The 6352-nt window shown below is 44.0% G+C and overlaps 1 protein-coding gene across 1 annotated transcript in view; it reads right to left on the reverse strand.

Annotated features, from left to right (window-relative positions):
• Positions 1-5178: 5178 nt before the first annotated feature.
• The window catches only part of sfmbt2 (Scm like with four mbt domains 2), a 16710-nt gene continuing 15536 nt past the window's right edge, over positions 5179-6352 (reverse strand). The window contains 1 exon segment of the mRNA XM_084483329.1: positions 5179-6352. This exon segment is cut by the window's right edge and continues 377 nt beyond it. The gene's annotated coding sequence lies outside the window, so the exon portion shown is untranslated.

Raw genomic sequence — 6352 nt, forward strand, 5'->3', positions numbered from 1 at the left:
AGTTACACTTACTGTAAACTGCACTCGTGTATGTCAATTATTTACCATGAAAATGAAAATAACGTTAGAAGCTGAAAGAGACGAGGAAGTAATGAAATTAATTGACCACACCACATTACTCCATAAAAACTAAATTGCGTTCAGAAACCTGGTTATCAAGTATCGGTATCAAGATTCACACACAAAAGCACAAGAGGAGGTGATTTCCTTCCTTCTCACTCTGTCATGTGTGAGTTAGGAGAGCATTGTGTAGTGTAAGGAGTCCATTAATGAACTGGAGCTTGATGCTAATTGACTTGTCCTAATAGGTATCGCCTATCAGACTTAATTATGTGATTGATCGTCGTAATGAACTTGAAGTTAATGCCCATGTGGTTAATATCGCCCAAGCTCTTATTTTGTAATTTCTTTAACGTCGACCAGCACGGCGGCAGCGAGCGGCCATGACTCACGTCAGTGTGATGTCGATGTGCGTAGGGATTGGGTTGTGCGTCTCCGTGTGTGTGCACTTATGTCATACTCCATTGTAGGCACATAATGCGTGGGTCGCTGTGGCTCTGTAATGGCTTTGTGTCTTTTGTTCCTGAAGAGGTCAAACTCTCCTCCATACGTGCATTGTTCACCGTGTTCATTGTGCAAGCTTTGCCCTAATCTACACAAACAGCCCGAGCAGGTTAGGAAAATGTTTCACCAACCGACACACTTCAGGATTTTAAAAGACTAGAACTTTCGTTCTAGTCTTTCTTTGTTTGAATCTGCGGTTTCCACAAGGCTACTAAATAAGCCTAGACTCGAAATAACATTTGAGCGGAAGGAATCCAAGTTGTCATGTCTACCATGGCAACCGTAAAACATTTGACTTCACCAAAAGAAAAAAAAGCAAAGGACGACTTCAATTCTTCAATTTCAACGTACGTGTATGTGTCATATCAACATGGCATTAATCAAATTCTAATTATACCCGCCCCTCCCCGCCCACACACCCACAGTAGCAGACACCGTATAGCTCCCAGGTGTTGCTTTTCTTCTTTCAGGAGCATATATGCCTATATAGAAATGTAAATGTAATCACCCATATACCATTCCACCTTACACACCTCAACTCACACCCACAACGTGAACAGCGTGCTTGTCGGCGCGGGGTGGACTCAATAGCACCCTGGACCCTTTGTTTGTCCTCTGTCCCGGCTCTGTCTCGCTCAACACATTCCCTCCACCTCCTCCTCCCGTCATCGCCCCCCCCCCCCCCGTCAAGTGCACCTCGCGGTATGGGTGGAGACAGATACGGCATACGAGAGAGAGAGAGAGAAAGCTGGTTGGCCTACTAACTGTCCAAGTGACTAATGAGTAATGGACAATGGGGAGGATATATTGTGTGTACAACGTTTCACTCCCTTGTTAAATCACAGAAAGACACGGTACGCGGGCACGACACTGGCCCGTCCCCTTATCAAAAGCGTAGGAGCCGCTTCATTTAACGAGCACAAAACAGGTCCCTGGACAAAGTTTGAGAATTGGCCAGGGATAATTGGCCTAATAGCGCAGCCTCATCACATTATGTCAAGGCAGACTGTTCCCAAAGTAATGTGGCTTATTCACCTGGCGGCTCTCCGGTTCTGAATGCTGAATAGCTTGGGTGTGGTAACTGAAAGCGCACTTCCGCCATCTTGGTTTTAAGCGCTAACTCGGCGGGGGGAACTGGTGGTTTTAAACACTAGCTTTGTGTGTGTGTGTGCGTGTGTGTTCCACCCAGCTAGCTTTCAAAACCAAGACGACAGAATTCCGCCTCCACACCGCAAGCGTTTAAAGCAAGCTGAGCTCTGGATGAATAATAACCCACAGGACGGTGCAGTTTGGAATTCAATGGCTCTGGTGTGTGAACGACTCCGACGGCGGATTTGAGATTGAATTTGTTCTCTGAAATGACAGCACTGTAGTGTAGTTGATGAGCTGCTGGTAGGGCCGTCACAGGTGCAAATCCTGTGACCTAGATCTGATGCTGTGAAGAGAAGGTTCGCTGTGTGGGGAACCCCCCCCCCTCCCCCCTCCACCCCCAGACTCCCCCCCCCCCCCACCATACAGCCCAACCATCGGATCCACCCACGCACACACAGACACTCACACACACACACACAGACACTCACACACACACACACACACACACACACCCTACTTTCTCTTCTCTCAGTAGCAGAAGGAAACTAGAAACATGATAGAATACAATAGCGTACAATTTAGCATTAACCATGTGTATTTAAATGAATGAATGAATAAATGGATGAGTAAACACTGTGCAAGGTCTCAAGGTGAAATCAAGAATGAATAAGGTTCTCCCTCCATCTCTGCAGGGAACTAGTGGGCAGGAACCGGTCTCTCTCTCTCTCTCTCTCTCTCTCTCTCTCTCGCTGCCTTTTTTTAGTCTAATGTTTAGTTCTATGTTGTGTTAACACCCTACAACGTCCCCGCAGCACACTACCCACTCAGCGTTGCACTACACTTGCTGTTGATTATGCGGTTAACCTGTTGTATTCCGTCATCATCATCATCATCACCATCATCTCGTTTCTAGTTTTTGTTGAGCTCACTGAGCCTCGGTGTAGCAATGAGAATGCCTCCGTTGGACAAAGAAAACTGAGAAGAGAAACGAGAGAGAATAAAATAAATCCTGCAGTATTTCCTGAACATTGTAATGTAGTCAGCAGCCTGTTTGTGCACATGTTTTTCGTTCATGCACGCTTTTTTTTTAATGATGTTTTGGAAATGCTGTGACGATATTGGTGTGCAAGAGAGCACTTTTGATCATGGCAACTAGTAAAACTTCAGCTTTCAGAGGATTCACAGTTCAGAGTTTTACACCTTCAGATCACGTTGAATGGATTATTTGAGATATGCATTAGTAGACCATTTTAAAACTTAATAATGTTTAATTCTTCTTATCGCAATCGGATATCCCAAATCATAAAATATACTGATATCTTGGATGTAAAAGACAGAGGCAGCAAAATGTACCACAATATGATTATAATTTACAATTCATCCAATTATACATTACATCCAATTCTATCGTATAGTCATGAAAACCCCAGTATCTTACTTACTAATCAGTTCAGACAAGCTTGTTTGTTTCATCTCATTTCAAAGATTGTGACATTTAACAAAACAGTAATCTAAAACCATTTAGATGACTGCAGTCTTAACACATCCATTTGTTTCAACTCCTCTGAAGCGTTGTATTCCAGTCTTTAGAGAACCCTGTTAAAATGTCTGGAGATCATTGAGGATTCTTGGATAAACACTATGCTTAGTGCCATAGAACTATAACATATAGAGCCTGAAACGCCCTCTAATACCACTTTGAATGCCATAGTTCTCTCAAACTATTCACTCCAATACTAGTCTTGTATCCAATGCGACTAAAGGCATCTAACTCAACATGCCAACATGTAGTGGACATTATAGGGATCGAACTCAGTGCCTTTCAACCCTGCCTCCTGCACAGCCAGTCTAAATTGATTAATTTATGGATCACGTCATGAATCCATGCAACTAAAAGTATTCAAGTCTAACGTTTCATCCAGCTTTCGTATCCCTACTCCTCCTCGGTCCTAACTGCAAATAATATTTTTATCGCCCAATAATAATGTTGTCATTAAAGGGGTCGTAAAAGTGCTCCAGTGCTGGTAGTAGTTTGCCGTCGTCTCCCTCTCACCCTAGACCTAGAGAACATAGACCTGTGTTGCTAACAACGTATACGCCTCGATCTGGAATGCAAAACGTGACTTCCCAATGCCATCCGTCTCCTAATCTTTTACCGAGCAAATTGTGATGAGACAGTCTGTACAACAGATGAAAAACAGGCTTAACTCTGTGAAAAGGCGTTTTCCGGCACAGCCGATATATTCAAATTTGGGGTAAAAGCTTTAAGACGGGGCACAACTCACACAATTAACTATTCCTACTTTTCTTGTCACAGAGTCTTTTTTCCCCCCTAGGCGGTTGACACAGGCGGGCTGACAAACATTAGCACAGTATTCAGAATAAAGCGTTGGAGATAACAGAACGATCCGACATTTCTACTGCTTGCACAACCAACCCACCCAGCCTGTGCGGCCTCAATTTGACTTCCCCCAGCACACAGCAGTTACAGTCGGTTCGGTTCTATTCCGCGTCACAAGTGAGAGAAGATACCGTTTCAATTACACTCGTGTGTAGCAAGTAAATTGTGTGCGTCCTATCTTTGTTCACATGCGCGGCTGTGTCTCTGTCTGTCTCAAATGTGTATTTTTCTGTGCATGGGAATCCTAATCTATTCACCCCGATTCACATTTAATTGGATAGTTATGTTGTTTATTTTACACACCCCTCAGTGAAATATCACTAAGTGAACGTGAAATGTAAATTCTGTTCCTTCCGCTCGGAGCTGCTGTTTGATTGGCCGTTTATGTAGTTTTGTGTTCGCATAGATAAAAAAAAAAGGGTAAATCATGCAAAACGGGCGTTTGATGTGAAGTTGCTAGGCAACCCTATATAAGGTAGCAGTTGAGTGCAGAAGCTTTTCACAGTGACTCTATACAAAGTGTCAGCATCCACAAAGTGTGTGTGTGTGTGTGTGTGCGTGTGCGTTTCTGCATGCGCGTGTGTTTCTGCATGTGTATGTCTCTAAATTCCCACATGTTTGTGTGCCACAATGCTATTAAATTAATTCAGGCGGGTTGCATACAGGGGGAACCAGCGAAGCACGTCTTGTCGGTGACCGGGCCCCGGCGACGGTAAATCACATGACTTCACCAATTGTAATTCACAACATGACACGGGGAGAGATTGAAAAAACGAACACGACATATCGGGTCATGTATGCTTGACTAACGCACGATTACCTCCAATTACTGGGGCGATATTAAAGGGCTATCAGGAGTGCAGGGGGTAATTGCTTGGAGCACTCTGCTAGGAAACGCTCTCCCTCATATACGGGGAGTTGTTTAAAGGGTGTGTACAGTGGCGGAACACACACTCACACACACACGCACACACACGCGCGTAGTCACACACACACACACACACACACACACACACACACACGTAGTCACACACACACACACGTAGACACACACACACACACACACACACACACACTCTCGCTTCAAAAAAATGGCAGCGAGACAACCAGATGTCAAAAAAAGGAAAATCAGTACAAATTTATTATCTCAATTCTATCAAAAATATCGGTGCCACATTTGCATAGATGGACATGGTATCGCTTGTGGCAATGTCTGGTGTGATCGTACAACACGGAGAGGGGGAGTGAAAGGTACAGTGGTTCTGTCATTGTGAAATTGCTTTCAATAGGGAGGACTGTGTTAGGCCATTCTAGGAACCACAAATGAAAGAAAAAAGGTTGTGTGTTGGGGGTGAGGACTTAGCATATATATGCTAAGTGCTCAGCCCCAAGCATTCCACAATCCAAAGTGAATTCATAAACAATAAACACCATGGCCAGATTTTCCATCTTTATCCTCGCAAAAAGAAAAATATAAATCACCATCTAATATAACTCTTGCTTGTCCCGAGGTAAAACCCAAACTCTCGGGGGCATTAAGGGGGAACTAAGTACATTTTTGCTCGCAGTTTTTAACTTATGTGTACTCTGTATATAACCGCGCATTGTAAACAGCAGTGTTCCTTTTAGAACTACCCTGAGCATTCCAATGGTTCTAATAGAGTACCGACCGGTCCACACAGTTCCTTTGTGTCCGTCCTCGCCTCCTTCGTTAAATAGATATATTTGTTACCTCATTCACGAGGACGACAATAAATACAGCTAATATATTACTTCTTTGAGGGCGAGAGGGAAGGAGGGAGGGAGGGAGGTGTAATTAAATAGCCTCCCGTAATATCAGATTGGAAATTTCATTATCTTCTCACAAGCATGGGGGGAGGGGGGGGGGTGTAATTGGGCAAAAACATGTAAATGCTGCAGGAAAAACGAAAAAAAAAAGAGAAGGAGTAAAAAAGAAAAACATAAAAAAAAGGGGAAAACTAAATTGTCCAAATAAAATAGTCCCACGTCTGAAAATGTTCTCTTCACAGGTTTGTCTGGGATCCGTCCAACCTGGCACACACACACACACACACACGCGGCGCATCACAGCCGTCCTCACTTTTATCTTCGACGCTCCCCAAATGTTTCCTTTTTCACATCAATCGGAATTCCTCCTCCTTGAGAACATTCACAGAGTCCCCTGCTCACAAAGTCTCTCTCCTCCTCCTCCTCCTCCTCCTCTTCCCTTTAGCAACAAAAGAAAACACACGCGCGCAAACATTCCAGTCCCAAGTACCCTTTCCCCCCCCCCAC

This window comes from Micromesistius poutassou, assembly GCF_964030765.1.
Source record: "Micromesistius poutassou genome assembly, chromosome: 18".
NCBI lineage: Eukaryota > Metazoa > Chordata > Actinopteri > Gadiformes > Gadidae > Micromesistius > Micromesistius poutassou.